Source organism: Tamandua tetradactyla, chromosome 22 (assembly GCF_023851605.1).
Source record: "Tamandua tetradactyla isolate mTamTet1 chromosome 22, mTamTet1.pri, whole genome shotgun sequence".
Classification (NCBI taxonomy): domain Eukaryota; kingdom Metazoa; phylum Chordata; class Mammalia; order Pilosa; family Myrmecophagidae; genus Tamandua; species Tamandua tetradactyla.
Genome location: NC_135348.1, coordinates 32,584,460 through 32,600,895, shown reverse-complemented (window position 1 = coordinate 32,600,895; position 16,436 = coordinate 32,584,460). Strand labels below are relative to the sequence as shown.

The window sequence follows — 16,436 nt, the reverse complement described above, 5'->3', positions numbered from 1 at the left end:
ACAGAACAAAAAGCTCCGGACAATTAAAGTGGTAGAATTATTCAAATGGTTAATGAAAAATAACATGAGAAATATGAAGCAGTTCCTAAAATTTTAATGCATCAATATAAAAGACTAGGAGGTCCAGCTGTCACCAAATTCTTGAATTTATGGAAGGATAACAGATTAAATCAATTTATTCTAGCTTTGATTCATAAAAAAATTTATTGTATAACTGAGGATGATGACTTTAAATGATGGAAGGGTGGAGGAATCTTGGCACAATTCCCAGCAAGGAAATAAGACAGCTTCGATATGGGTAACATGTCCTTGAAGGAAATGAATAAATTGAATTGGGATTACTGGACACTCAAGCATGAGGTATTGCTGCATCTAAGGATTGTAATGAAAAGTTAAATGGCAGTATAAATAAACAAAGGAGGTATGATTTATGAAATTATTGAAGAATTAAAGTGAGATTTACATAGCAATTCCTGAATAAAAGTTTTGAAAGTCACTTTTTGTATTTATTTTTATCACCCCCACTAGAATGTACTTTTGAAAATGTTGGAATTGATAGAGTGAGGAGCCCTTCCTATTTCCACACCACCCTTCTCTTACCTAGACCACTGGGAAAAGGGTTTCACGCAAATTTATTTTTCGTTCTGTTTTGATTGGGCATGTTAGTTGGGAACATTTACTACTAACCAAATCCACTACAGTGCTAAATTTAATGCACTATAGGAAAATAAGAGGGAATAAATAAATTTCATCTTTAAATAAGATATATTAAGATCATAATATCTCAATCTGAAGAGTAATCTAAGAACAGATAACAAAAGTGTTAATCTGATGACCACCAAGAGGTGAATGGATTATTCCAATTGAACTGCAAGGCCCAGCGCAACAGCAAAATTCTAACGTATAATTTGGGATGGGCGACTAGAAACATTTCTCAACCAACTGGAAATAAGTTATTACTCCCAGCTCCTAATTCAAAGAGACACACAGATTTATTAGGGGATTGTTTGGTTTCTGGAGAAATCATTTACCACAGAAATTTTATTAGCTCATGTTCACAAGGTCACCTAGAAAATGAACTAAAGTTGGCTCCAAAGAATGGCAGGCTCTCTTGGAACTTCAAAAAGCCACAGCACAATCAAGTGCTCTAAGACTTGCAGACCTCTGTGATTAAATAATATTTGAAGAACCATCAATAAACAGATCATGCTGATGGGAGATTTTAGCAAATGTCCATGACTGCCACAGAACAACAACTACTGTGATTTTGGACCAGAAAATTTCCTGATATTGCTTCAACTTATTCCCACCTGTAAAGCAGTCATTAGCCTATTATTGTTTTAGTGTCATATTTAAGAAATCTGAGGTCATGAAGGTTTACCCTTATGTTTTCCTCTAAGATTTTTTACGGTTTTAGCTCCTATGTTTAAGTCCATGATCATATAAATATACATATGTATTTGTATATGATGTGAGATATGGGAGCAACTTCATTCTTGCACATGTGGGCATCTAGTTTTCACAGCACCTTTTAATTGAAGAGACATGCTTTTCCTATTTAATGTGCATGGCAACCATGTTGAAAATCTGTGGGTCATAGATTTGTATATTCAATTTCTTTCCTATATACATCTATCTTGATGCCAGTACAACACTTTTTGATTACTGTGACTTTGTAGTGAAGACTTGAAATGGGAATTATGGGACCTCCAGCCTTCTTCTCCTTTTTCAAGATTGACTTGACTATTCAGGGTCCTTTACAATTCCATATGAATTTGAAGATCAGCATTTCCATTTCTGCAAAAACTAAGAAGATGCCACTTCACACCCATTAGGATGGCTATTATTAAAAAAACAACAAACCAATTTGTTGGTGAAGATGTAGAGAAATTGAAACTGTTTTACAATTTTGGTGCAGCCAGTGCAGAAATAGATGGTGGTTCCACAAAAAAAAGTTGAACACAGAATTACTAACTGATCCAGCAATCCCAATTCTTGGTATATTTCCAAAAGAACTGAAAGCAGAGACTTGAATAGCTATTTGTACGTCAATGTTCATAGCAGTGTTATTCACAATAGGCAAAAAGTGGAAGCAACCCAAGTACGCATCAAGAGATGAATGGATAAACAAAATATAATGTATATGTTTAATGGAAACCATTCAGCTGTAAAAGGGAATGAAGTTCTGCTACAAAATGGATGACATTTGAGGAAATAATATGGAGTGAAATAAGCCCGAAACAAAAGGATAAATACTGTATGATTTGACTTACATGAATTACTTAGAATATATAGATTTGTAGAAACAGAAAGTAGATTACAAACCAACAGGGGTGTGGGAGATGGTGATAGAAAGCTATTACTTAATGGGTGCAGAGTTTCTGTTTGGGGAGATGAAAAATTTTCAGTAATGGATGGTAGTGATGGTAGTACAACATCTTGAATATAATGACTACCACTGAATTATGTACTTTAAGGTAGTTATAGTTGGACATTTTGAGTGATTTGTATGCTATCACAATAAAAAGATAAAAACAAACAAACAGAAAGCATGATAAAATAAAGGTATAAAGTTGTACACTTTTAAGAGAAAAAGAGTAAACAAAATTGAGGTCTTACTATGAAACAGGACTGTTCTAAGTACTATGCTTGAATAAATTAATTCCATCTTGGCAGAAAAACGTGGTGTTCCAACCCAGCTTAGCTCCAAGACCAAAGAACACACCTGGTATGGAGTTACCCATGATTTTAATTAGGGACTTACTAACAGGAGAAGATTCTTCCATTCAGGGAATGGAAATCAGTGTTCCCTATAAAAGAGCAAGAGGGGAGAGTGTCATAGGAGTGGTTTATAATGATTTAGGTTCACAGAGTGTGACAATAGAGTTTCAGCAGGGTCTCACAAGATTTGATCGAGAGGTAAGTTTTAATGTCATTCTTTCCCCCCGAGGGGGTCTGTTGACCTTTAATGTCTGTTCTGGCCATGTAGGCAGCTGTGTGTAGTAATTTGTTCTCATAATGGAGGAGGAGGTGGGGCCTGGGCTCTGGGTCCTCACACTTGCAGTTGATAATATTCTTATGTGTCCAAGGGCACAATTATCCATTGGCTGTGGACTGTGAAACTTAGAACAAGTTATTTGCTCTCATTATATAGAGGAGGGACCATCACAGAGTAAACATTCCACTGTCACAGGGAGAAACTGGAGGGAAAAGAGGGACCATGAGTCCCAAACAATTCTGAAGCCTTGCAGGGGATACTCCATTGGATTTCAAGGTCTGAGAGTCAACATACAAAGATGCCTTGTCCTCAGGGTCTGATGGAGTGGCAGCTCCACCCTTGGCAAGGGCTTGCACAGAGGCACTACTCTGGTATACCCATAGAGTTTTTATCTCAAATTAAAGATTTTGTGGTAATTTTCAAACATTCCAAAAAAATATTTCTTAAAAATGTGATTTCCCATTTCTCTTCATTCTCTCATTCTTCACTTAAGAATCTATTATTAAGAACCTGCAACTATGTCATCTTAATATTTTCCCTACTCTGTCCAGCCCCATGGCTATAACCTATTTCAGGTCAATATCATGTAAGTAAATAGTCTTCGAGCACATCAGAGAATGCCAAATAAGATGATATATTAGAATTTGTATTTCTATCCCAAAGTTTTTATCTACAACTACCTACTATTTCACTGCAAAATAAGTGTTTAAAAATTAATAAATTAAAAATAAGCTTCTGTTCTGTTCATCTGCTCTACCCAGTTTCTCCATCTCACAAATTAACAACTCCATCCTTTCAGTTCCTCAGATCAAAAATCTTGGAGTCTCATTGATGACTCACTTATTTTCATACTAACATCAAGTTCAGCAGCAAATTCTTTTAACCCTATCTTTTGCTTGTATCTAGACTACAATATTTCACCACTGTCATCCTGCTCTGAGCTATTCTCTTGTCTCATCTGAATCAGTGTATTGGTTCTTGCGGGGAACTACTCTTCCACAGTCAAGTATGGTCCTTTAGAAATGTGTCAAAATCATATTTCAACTCTTCCCAAATCTTTGCAATGAAACCATTCCTGTAACAGTAAAAGCCAAAATCATCTCACTGTAAGCAGACACTGAATTCTTTGCTGTTCCCTGAACATATTTCAGGGGGTTCCGCGCCATATGATGCCATGTCCGAACTCTGCAATCTGTCTGGAAAGTTTCACATGGGTAATGTATGGCTAACTCCTCCACCTTCTTCAAATTCTTAGTGAATTTCCTAAAGTTCTATTTATAGGGACTGACCGTCACCAGCTGGTCCCACTTAACCTAAGTATACTTGATTCTCGTAATACTCATTACCTTCAAACATACTGTATAATTTAATCATCTACTATCTTTATTGCTTATATTTTTTCTGATTCTATAATGTGAGCTCCACAAGCACAGTGATATTTGTTCATGAATATATCTCTTGATGTCTGGAACAATGCAATGCTGAAAGCAGACACTCAGCACATGAGTAAATATGTATACCTATATTAAAATGTTAAATAACAGTTAAATTTTAATAATATTTAAAATGGAAATTGATATTTATATAGGGGGCACCCTAAAGAAAATTAAAAATTCCACAATATGTGGAGGTTTGCATTGGTTCTCTCATTTGTGCCTTCCTTTCAACCAATTCCAATACAATTTTTTGCCTAGGTTAAGTGAATTCTAAAATTTCTTTACCTTATTTGGCAGTCTCCTTTAAAAAAAAATGAGAATGACAGTGGCATAGTTGTGTGAACTTTGGGATCTGGCTGTCCGTGTTCAAATACCAGATAACATCCATGCAGTGTTATAATATACCCATATGTCTGCTGATTTTGATGCCACTTTGCACTTAGCATTGTTACTGAAATGATTTAGGCTTTAAGATATTGTGATGGAATGAATGCATTTTGCTTATGGAAACAACATGTCTTTTGAGGGTTCAGAGGGAGAAGTGTGATGGTTTGGATTATGTTCTCAAAATTAATCCATTCTGTGGGTGTGGATCGATTGTAATTAGGATTGTTTGGTGAGTAAGATCTTACTTTAAGGTGTGACCCACCTCATTCAGGGTGGTTTGCAATCCTTTTGTTGGAGTCCTTTATAAGAGGATGAAATTCAGGCACAGAGAGAAAGCCCCCACGAAAAAGACAAAGAATAACCCATAGGAGCTGAGAGAGGAAGCTGCAGAAGCTAGGAGATGGAGGCAATGAAACCCACAAGCGAAGGCGGAAGGCAGCAGACAGCACCATGCACTTTGCCATGTGACAGAGGAGTCCAGGATCACTGGCAGCTGGTGTCTGGGGAGAAAGCGTAGCTTAGATGGTGTCTTGATTTGGACATTTTCATATATCATATCCTCAGAACTGTAAGCTGTAAACCAATAAATTCCCATTGTAAAACCGAATCTATTTTATATTATCTGCATTATGGCAGCTTTACCAAGCTAAAACAGGGTCTTCTTGTCTTCTCAATTTGAAGTCAAAAAGAAAGTTAAGTGCTCATTCACGTATTTGAAAGTGGTCGATTTTAGAAGCATATGAAGTTAAGAGAGTTTTTCATATCAGATTTAAATAAAACAACATCTCTCACTTATGTTGCCTCCACAGAAAATTTACACCACTGAGTAAGGGAGTCAATAACATAATTTTCTTCATTAACACAGATTTAAATGTTTAACAATATACTAAAACTGCAATTTGTAAAATGTTCAGGTTAAGTTTTCTATTTAAGCCCAGGAAGCATACCAAATTGTTCTCTGCTTAACAATATTGACAAGGACTTATTTAAATGTATTAAATGTCAATATTTGGGCAGCATAACATTTAAATGCAAAATAAAATGAAGAAAAACTGAAGTGTCAAAATCCAAATGATTTTTAAATAAACATTTTTTGTAGTGGGTTCTGTGGTTTGACTCTACTTACTTTCATACCAGCCTCTTTAGAGAATGACTTTGGGGACTGTATAGTCCAGGAAAATAAAAACTATATTCTCCAATTTCCATAGCAGGTAAAAGTTCAGACATGACTTTCATGAGACATGTGTCCAGGACTAAGTTAATGGAGTGAGTGTTTGGACAAGAATAATGACTTTCACTGGTGCATATCATTGCAGAGGCAAGGCTGTTCTGTGTTTATCAGCTTCTTGATTTGATGACTTTCTGAGATGGCAGCAGCATTCATCACTTCATAGCAGAGGCAGTGTGATTTCTGCTAGTGTAGGGTCTGCTTCTCTAGCCATTAGGACAATTTCACAAGGCCTCTTACATGCCATGCTATAGATTATATAGGCCACATACAAATATAACAGCTACATTATAATAAATCTCTGAGGAAACACCACTTCTACCTCCATTTGAGGAGAATGAACACTGTTTTGCCAGACGAAACTGTAATGGAATCCCTGAGGTAGCTGACTTGTGAAACACTGATAATTCCTCTTAAGACCTATCCCCCTCTTTGCTTCCAGACCTGTTACTAGACTGAACTCCCAGCTGGCACTGAAAGGTGTGATACAACATGTGAGCTGAGAGGAGGTGTGTTACACTGCAAAAGAACTGCATGATTTTTTCCAATTTATACAGATAGAAATAAATGGATCAAATGTGTGAATGGATATGCAGGATGTGCGATAATGGTGAAAGGAACAAAAGTTGGATTGGGCTGAATTTATTGATATGGGTCCACTAAAGCAGAAATTCTGGTTGTAGCTCAAGGTACTAGAAAGGGCTCTAACTGGTTGTTTGGCTGGCGTGCTGAAATGTGGACCAAAAGGTAACTTGTATTAAATGAAGTTGAAATGCCAGAGCTGCAGACGTATAATATAGAAGAATGCATTCAAAGATTTAGGGATGTTGGAATGTTAGAATAGATTCATTGTACAACCCTTCTCACCCACCCTGAGGCTGTCCAGAGCACACATCATTCTCAATGAGTTATCAGAAATAAATTTAAAAGGGTCCCAGGATCCCTGAAGATAGCTGTTTGCTCTTCTCTGGAGGTCAGATATTACTGTGAGGATAGCTGTAACTGACTTGCGATCCTTAAATTCAATAAGGCTGATCTGATCCTGGGTTGACAGGAGACCAGGGGAAGCACTTAGCTGCCAAACACAAGTTGGGCCTGTGCGAAAGCACTCCATCATCACATGGAAGTGGTGTATGAGATCGGGCTTTAGCAGGTTCTGAAGGCTCAAGTAAGTTTCATGAGGATGTGGCCCAAATGCCCATAGCTCCACTCATGCCATGTTACCTTCTTTCTTCTGGGCTATACCTTTGGCTTCATGGAGAGTTCCCTACAATCAAACGACTGAGCAAGACAAGACTTGGTTCTGTTTACAGATAGTTCCAAAATGTGGAGAGCTGTAGCAATACCTCCTCTTTCTGGGATAACCTGAAGAACAATGGCAACAGGAAGTCTTCCTAGTGGGTAGTGCACCTAGTTTTTCATTTTGCTTGCAAAGATGACGATCAGAGGTGAATTCGTATACTCATTCACGGACTGTAGCCAATCCTTGGGCTTGGTTGTCAGGGAATTCAAATGTGATTGGAAAATTGATGACAAAGAGGTCTCAGGGAGAGCTCCATGGATAGACCTTTCTGCATGGGCAAAAAACATGAAGGTATCCATGTGCCTTGTGAATGTTCACCAGTAGATGTCTTCAGCAGAGAAGGACTTTAATACTCAAGCAGATTATTCCACAAAACAGGAATTTATTCAGGCCTACTGAGGCCAATTTCCCAAGTCACACTTGTAACCACCCAACTGGCTCAAGAACAAAGTGGCCATGGAGGTAGGGATGAAAGTCACACTTGGGCTCAGCAACATGAACATCACTCCTTTGGCCAACCTGGCTATAGCTACTGTTAGTGGCCCATCTAACAGCAGCAGAGACCCAACACTCAGTCCCCAGTATGGCACCATTCCCCGAGGTGATCAGCAGGCTGGTTGATTATCTTATACTACCTTGATCATAGAAGGATCAGAGTTTGGTTCTTACTCTGGATCTGGATTTGACTTCCCTGCATGCAATGTTTCTGCCAATAATACCATCTGTGTACTTATAGAATGTCCTATCCATGATCATGGTATTCCACAGTGCATTGCTTATTAGCGAGGAGAACACTTCACAGTAACTGAAGTGTGGCAGTAGGCCTTGCTCATGGAAATCTCACCATGATCTCCATAATTTGGAAGAATTCAATAGAATTGTAGAACGGCTTTTTTTGAAGACTAAATTATGGCACCAACTGAGTGGCAGTATCTCACAGAACAGAGACAGTGTTCTCCAGGAGGCACTATATGCTGAAAATCAGCATCTAATCTAGGACGCTATTTCTTCCATAGTCAGGAACCAAGAGTAGTAATGGAGTAATGGGAGTGGTGCATATCAGCATGACCCCTAGTTATCCACTAGCAAAAATTTTGCTTCCTGTCCCATAGTTTATTGTTCTGCTTGTCACAGTACCAAAAGGAGGAGTGCCTCCACCAGGAATCTTAACAAAGATTTCATTGAACTGGGAGTTAATACTGACAGCTGGCTACCTTGTGTTCCTCATGACTCTGAATTAATAGGAAAGAAGGTAATTACGGTGATGATCAGTGGGCTATCCCAATTTCCAAGGGGAAATTACTACACAATTGTAGTCAAGAAGAGTATGTCTGGAGTACAGCGGATCCCTTAGGACATCTCTTAGTTTTACCAGACTCTATTATTAAGTCAGTGGAAAGCTGCAAAAACGCAATCCAGGCAGGGTCACTAACAGACAAGGCCGTTTGGGAATGAAGGTTTGGGTTATTTCACCAGTCATGTAATCATGACCAGCTGAGGTGCTTGCTGAGGGTAAAGGGAATGTGGAATAGTTAGCGGAGGGAAGTAATTATAAATACATGTTATGACAACATGACCAATTGCAGAAATGAGGACTATAATGATTATTTGTATTTTCCTCATTTTGCTATGAATGTATTTGAATATATATAAAAAAGACATATATTTGTTTTTCCCTCTCTTATTTTATCACATACCATAAATTGGATTAACTTTATACCCTAGTATTTACATTAAAGGATATCAAATATAAGAGTGAATTTCTTAAAGACTTCCATACTCTTCTGGGGAAAGTTTTATTGTGTTTCCCATTTGAAGCACAATTGAATTATGCTTGGTGGAATTAAGACTATATTATACTATATCTCTTTATTTAGAAATTAAGTATGGCTTAAAGAGATGTGTATGAGTGAAAAATTGACAACGCATGCGCTGTGATGGTTAATTTCAGGTGCCCAGTTCTTTGTTAAAGCAAACATTGACCTGATCATTACTGTGCGTGTTTTTCATGGATATAATTCATTAGCTAGTTGAGTGCATCTATGACTAATTACATCTCCCATAATCAAAGGAGATTGTCTTCAGCAATGAGAGGACTCTCTTCATCCAATCAGTTGGAGTCCTTCCAGGGAGAACAGAGGACTTCAACAGTTATAAAGAAGAATTTCTATCTCTAACTCATACAGAAAACATCTCCAGGGGAATTCAAGATCACTTTCTCTACAGAATTTCACCTGCTTTACAGAATTTGGACTTGCCAATTCCAATGTTCACATAAGCCAATACCTACAATAAATCTGTTAATGTTTGCATAGATGTATCCCTTCAATTCTGTTTCTCTGGAGAACCTTGACTAATATGGCTGGTGTGTATTCTTTTTTACTACCTTGTTTTGTTATTCTTTCCAATCCAGCAGTTTTAATAGCTATTATGATAAAAGAGGCTTTCTGTTTTTAATTTTAGAATTCAATGATATTATATCACAGTTTGTATGTGTATTTCCTCCTTATATCCTTATGACTATGTGTATATATATATATATATATATATATATATATATATATACAAACGCACACATCTCAAATATATTTGTTTTGTTCCCTTTATTACCTCTTATAACATAAATTGTGTTAACTTTATGTCAAAATATCTAAGTTATAGGATATCAAGTACATAGGCAAATATCACCCAAGGACTGCTTGGTGACCACCCATCCTCTCTTGAGGAAAAAGTTAGTATGTTCTCAGTTGTACATAAGACAGTAATATCACGCAAGGCAAAAACATGACAATGTTATTGTCTTGATTTGGAGATTAAATATGTTTTACAGAGATGTATGCATTGTATGTGGGTGCCAGGTTGACAAGGGGTGGATTGTAGTAGCTAATTTCACCTTTCAACTTGGCTAGATTATGGTGTCCACTTGATTGGTAAAACAAGTACTGGCTTCATCGTTATTGGGAAGGTATCTGTATCTGGAAGGTTTTTTTTTTCACATGGGCAGGCACCGGGAATGGAACCCGGGTCCTCTGGCATCTCAGGCAAGCATTCCTGCCTGCTGAGCCACTATGGCCCACCCTATCTGGAAGGTTTTGAATCTATAGTCAGTTTATTACTTCTATCATCAGCAAAGGAGATTTCTTTCAGTAATGTAAGTACTGATTAGAAGACCATGAAAAGCCAGAATTGAGGATGTCAGAGATGAAATTTTCAACTTCAGTCTACCAGGAACCCATGGGAAATTCAGACTCAACTTCAGCATCAGCTTTATCAGAGTTTCCAGCTTATGATCTGTACTATAGAGGGAGTTCAGACTTGCCAGACTTCAGAATTAGCTTTATCAGATACTTCTATCTATGACTGTGGCTATGCCAATGTACACATCTCTATCTAATTATCATCTGTCTGTCTGTCTATCTCTATCTATCTATCTCTATCTATCTATCTACCTATCTATCTATCTATCTATCTATCTATCTATCTATCTATCTATCTATCTATCATCATCATCTACCTACCTAATCTAATCTATTTATTCCTGTATATATGTATCTATGCACTATCTATCTTGTTGACTCTGTTTCTCTGGAAAATCCTGACTAAACACACAATGTATCTTATGAGTCCCATTTTCTTTGTATGTAAACATATTTTTAGAAAAAAATTCCAGCAATAAAGGAATTGCTATGCCAGAATATGGGCATTTCAAATGTAAAAGATACTGTGAAATGTAATCCAAAAAGGCTGTAATAATTTAAATTATCTCCAATGATAAAGGAACTTATATATTTTACTGCACTTACCTTGCTATTGGTAACATCTTGAAAATGACAGAGCCAGCATTAAAACACAGGTAGTCAACCCAGTATTTTAAGGATTAGACATGACTTATATAGAATAATTACATAAATAATTTATTTTATAGTTTACATTTATTTTCTCTTAGTTTGTAATTCCTTTTGCATTGCTTTTTGAATCTCTATAAGTGTTGAAGCAGAGGTAATTGTGTCAGTTAAGTTTCCTCAGAGAAACAGAACCAACAGCATAAATGTTTATATATGTGTGTATGCATAAATATATACACACATGCATACATAGATTTATTTTAAGGATTTGCACACAATATTATGGGGCTTAATCAAGTCTGAAATCCATAGGGCAAGTTGGAGGCTAGACATTTTGATGAGAGTTGAGGTTGCAATTTAAAGTTTAAAATTCATAGGGAAGGGTGGGCCATGGTAGCTCAACATGCAAGAATGCTTACATGCCATGCCAGAGAACCTGGGTTCGATTCCCAGTGCCTGCCCATTTAAAAATAAAAAATAAGAAAAATTAAAAAAATAAAATTCATAGGGAAGAAAAAAATTCATAGGGAAGGCTGGAAACTCAGACAAGTGATGGTGAGATGGGCTTACAGCTGAATTTTTTTATTCTCCAAGAAACCACTCAGAGCCTTCAACTGGTTGGATGAGACACAGATACATTATTAAAGGTAATCTCTTTACTTAAAAATCAACTTATTGTAGATGCTAATCACATCTACAATACATCTTTGTAGCAACAGTTTGGCTAGTGTTTGACCAAACAGCTGGGCACTGTAATAGCCAAGTTGAGCCAAAGCTAACTGTCATAGCATTACATTCTACTTTCTTGATCAGCATGATGCTGCCTTTTCAATCTTACAGTTATCTCCTAACATTTCTGATCTGCTTATATTGTCATTCCATATTTTCCCTCAAAGCAGACATGTATTTACTCTCTTTTACATATTTTCTGTTACTTCAGTGGGATTCTTAATGGGAAGAACATTAGTCATGGGTTATCTATCTATTCTATTAAAGAAAATCTTGCTTTTGTTTTATAGTTTCCAAAGTTTTGTCTGGGGCATTACTGTTCAGTTTCATGTCATATAGCTTAAGATATATTTTTAATTATAAAATAACTTTTAGATAATTTATTATTTTTCATATTAATATAGATATTAATATAGATAAATAAAAATTTGAGTTATTTGTTGTGGTTTGCTCTCTCTGATACTTACTTTTCACATTGCTTTTAAAAATATTTTCTATTATAAACTTGGACACTTATTTCCAATCACTGCATTACCTTTGGCATTTTTTTTCTCACAGCATTGTTCCTTTTGTAAAGAGAATTTTGCATTGTTATTTTAATTTTCTAGTTACACAAGTAAATGTCTTTTGTCTTTACAAAGTTAACATGTTTGTTATAATTGGTATTTTAATTTCTAATGTAATGAAAAATATGTTTATTTTGCTGCAAGTTAAGTAGAATTAACACTTATTTTCCACAACTTTCATAGGGGACTACTGTCAAGTTTTGCGCTGTACTGTGTTGGAAAGATTTACAAATGCATACTTACTGCATTTCCAGAAATTAAGGAGTGCTTGTGTAATATTGGTATGGGGAAAAGGAAGCTCATTCAAAGCCAGGAGACACTCTAATGTCATGCTACTAGAAAAAAAAATAACAGATTCAAACATATTTTGGCATAAAATAGCAGTGAACATAACAATTATTTTAACTTATTTAATTCATCCAATAGCCTTGTGAGGATGATAACATTGAATCACTATTTTACCAACAATGTTTTGAGAGCCTGAGTGATTAGCAAAAAAAGCACACAACTCAAAATTGGAAGAGCCAAGATGTAACCCCACAGTCAAGTAGATGACCACTAAGCTATCCTGCCTTTCTGCAAAGAAGGACAGTTATGACCGAGGAAATGGTATTTATTCTCTGAAATAAATATTGATGAGTTCTATCATGAAAGTTTATGGCTAGTGTTTGAAATTCTTATACGCTTTGGTTAGTAATATCTGTATTCTTATTGTTTTGTGGTTAATTCTGTAAAACATTTTCTATGTAGGTGAGTTATTAAACATATATCCATTTTCTATTTTAAAAATGAGTTTTGTAAAACACTTTGATTTTTACATCATATTTTAAGAATAAAAGATGCCACTATTTTTACATTTGATATTAAAATTTCCTCTTTTTAAATAGTGACTTATGATTTTCAGTCCTTTGTTGTGGTTATCCCATTAATCTACTATGTGTTGTTTTGTTGATTAAAAAAAAATATTTAGGGCGGGCCGCGGTGGCTCAGCGGGCAAAGTGCTTGCCTGCTATGCCGGAGGACCTCGGTTCGATTCCCGGCCCCAGCCCATGTAACAAAAACGGAGAAACAGAATACAATAAAACAAGAAAATGTTTTAAAAAAATGTTTCCCTTTCTTCCTTCCTTCCTTCCTTCTATCCTTCCTTCCTTCTCTCTGTCTTTAAAAAAAAAAAAAAAAAAAAAAAAAAAAAATATTTAACCAAATAATGTGTTGGGTAATATTTTTTTTCAGCTATTGTGTTTTTTATTTCTGCTGATATTAACTTAGTATTTCAGATAGTGAGTGCTTGTATTGTAAATGGAGCGATACTTATAATGTTTTTAATAATATTAAAGCATTCTGATATAAGCCAAAATGATTATTGTATAAATTAGAATTGAAATGAGAGGTTAGGGTGATTTGTGTATAAACCACTAATGATATACAATTATTCACTTACAACAGGTATGCTTTGTCTTTCTGTATATTCATTCATCACTGGAATCATCTGTATCGGCATAATACTTCAGGCTTTCACTATTTAAGTAATTTATGATGCTTAGAATCACATGCATTGGCAGAATATTTTTACAGATTTTAAACAGATGGTTTTATATCAGAGATTTTTGGAAAGACAGAGAACAAATAGAAATAAGTTCTTTATGGCCAAATTGTCTTTCATTGTATGACTTTCTGCCAACTCAAGCATATTGAATGCATTTCTCCCTGAAATTTTATTCCACACTTTATAAATGTCAGTTTCAAAGATTAAAATTGATTTGTTCATTTTAAAAAAGGTAAGATTTTTTAAATGATAAACTGTTTGCATGACTTTTTTTGCATGAATTTTCAGGATAATTACTTTGTTAAGAACAGTTTGCCAGCATTTTCCTTGGGGGAAATGATTGTGCAGGCTTACTTTTCTGTGAATGAATTGTAGATTGTTAGGAAATGGGCAAATTGTTAGGAAAAAGAAAAACTCTGTGTTTTCAGTTCTCTGCTGAGTGTGAGGTGTCTAGATGTAACTCATGATCAGATTACACCAGAGAAGTATTATCATAAAACAGGAAAATAGGCATATCCATGGAGAAGTAAAAACTATGACACATGTAATTCAGCCATGAATTTAAGGTCAGTCTATGTGATAGTTAAACAAATAACTTTATAGCTGCAAACTGTCCTCATCTCTAAAATTATGAGAACTAAATTAGGATGCCATTAAATTATTTTACAGTTTTAATTTCTCCCAACTCCTAATAAATTAAAGAAGACATAGAAAAGTTGAGATTTCCTTACCGGCAGACACTTATTCTCCCTTACGAAGAGCTACATCAAAATGTTTGTTTTAAATGAGTATTAGAGGGTGTTTCCAAGACACACTTAGAAATATTGGTCTCAACAAATATCGCTAAGACATAATGATATGAAGTTTTCTATCATAAAGAAAAAGAGTAAAACGGAAGTTTATAATAAAATAAAAACTCTAGATTTTATGCAATGCCTTCATGAGAACAAAAATTACATAAAATAAATTATAATATAAAAACATTTTAGCTTCTATCATCCATTCAGTACTATATATTTTTTATACTTCAATCTCATCAGGAAAATTTAAACACACACACACACGGGAACACATAAGAGCAGTAATATCTGTGCAGACTTTATATACTCTTTGACTTATATTAATATCTATATGTGTGTGCTTATTTATATTATTATTATTTTACTCTAAAAGGTTCAGCATGTCCTTTGAATTATACTGATTAGTTTCATGAATCTAAAAGTCTCCCAAACAAATTTTGTTGCTTATAGATCAACATATATAGTATGACTCTAAATCATATTTAGTAAGTATTTATATTCATGAAGCTCTATTATGCATTGTATTAAGTGAAGATGGGAGGCCTGCCTTCTATATGCTTTTCCTAAAAATCTCAATTGGCTGGAATAAATGTATTGAATTATTTGTTCATGTCAACATGAAATGTAGGTTGATTTCAGCATCATTTATTTAGAGAAGAAAGAGGAAATAGAGATTTAATACACATTATATATAAGTATAAAATTAGATAATTAAGAAATATTAATAACAAATGTATTACCATATATGGGCAGCTAAGGATACTGAACCACATATGGCATTTAAATAGGTTTTTATACAAATAAGTGATATTTTCTATAATAATTACATATGAATTGTTAAGAAATTGAAATTCTATCCCTGAATATGGGAGATTTCACAGTTTGAAAAGCCAATGGTATTGAGAGAATGATTAACCATGGATCAAATACTTGATTAAATGAATGATATATGCACATAATAACATATTTAAAGTATTTAATTTTATTTCATGAGAGAATTAAATCTATGAATGCTGGCAGAGTAAAAACAACCTGGTTGGTATGGAAATCAGCATTTTAGTATTCACTATAGTGAGAGGTTGAAAATTAATGATTATGCAATCAAAGTCATGAGACAGTTATCAAGCAGTGAAAATAGAGGTTCACAATCCATTTTGAAATTTGGAAGTGCTGGTAAATGAAGCATTTAGAATCTAGTGGTATATGACTCTGCCTTTCTCCAATTCTCTCTTTTGCTAACAAGAAAGAAAAGATAAAAGTAGTATTGGTATACAAATGGGAGAATATTTTATTATTGTAAGAAATCAATACAGATGAGTGATTAAGCTCACTAGAAGCTTTATCATAAAAATATAAAAATTAATAGTTAAGAATTATAGATATTTGAATTTCTTTTGAGGATATTAATGTACTATATCTAAACCAGAATTGTTGCATGATGTATGGTCAAAATAGTATTAATTACTCTACAGGATAAACAAGACAAACTAAGTGATATTTATGGAATAGAAGTCTCAATATATTTCTAATAACATTTATCACATATGGTCAAGGGTATGAACTATTTTATGGCTAATACAATGGGATTTTAGAGGGTA

General features: G+C 34.9%; 1 long non-coding RNA gene across 2 annotated transcripts in view; it reads right to left on the bottom strand.

Moving 5' to 3' along the window:
- Positions 1 to 222: 222 nt before the first annotated feature.
- Positions 223 to 16,436, bottom strand: part of LOC143666094 (uncharacterized) — a 51,252-nt gene continuing 35,038 nt past the window's right edge. Inside the window, exon 4 of one of the 2 annotated variants that reach the window (XR_013167380.1) lies at positions 223 to 308. This is a non-coding gene — a long non-coding RNA (uncharacterized LOC143666094). Of the gene's footprint in view, positions 309 to 15,917; positions 16,074 to 16,436 lie in introns of those variants that run through there. The other variant, XR_013167379.1, reaches the window with a different exon arrangement.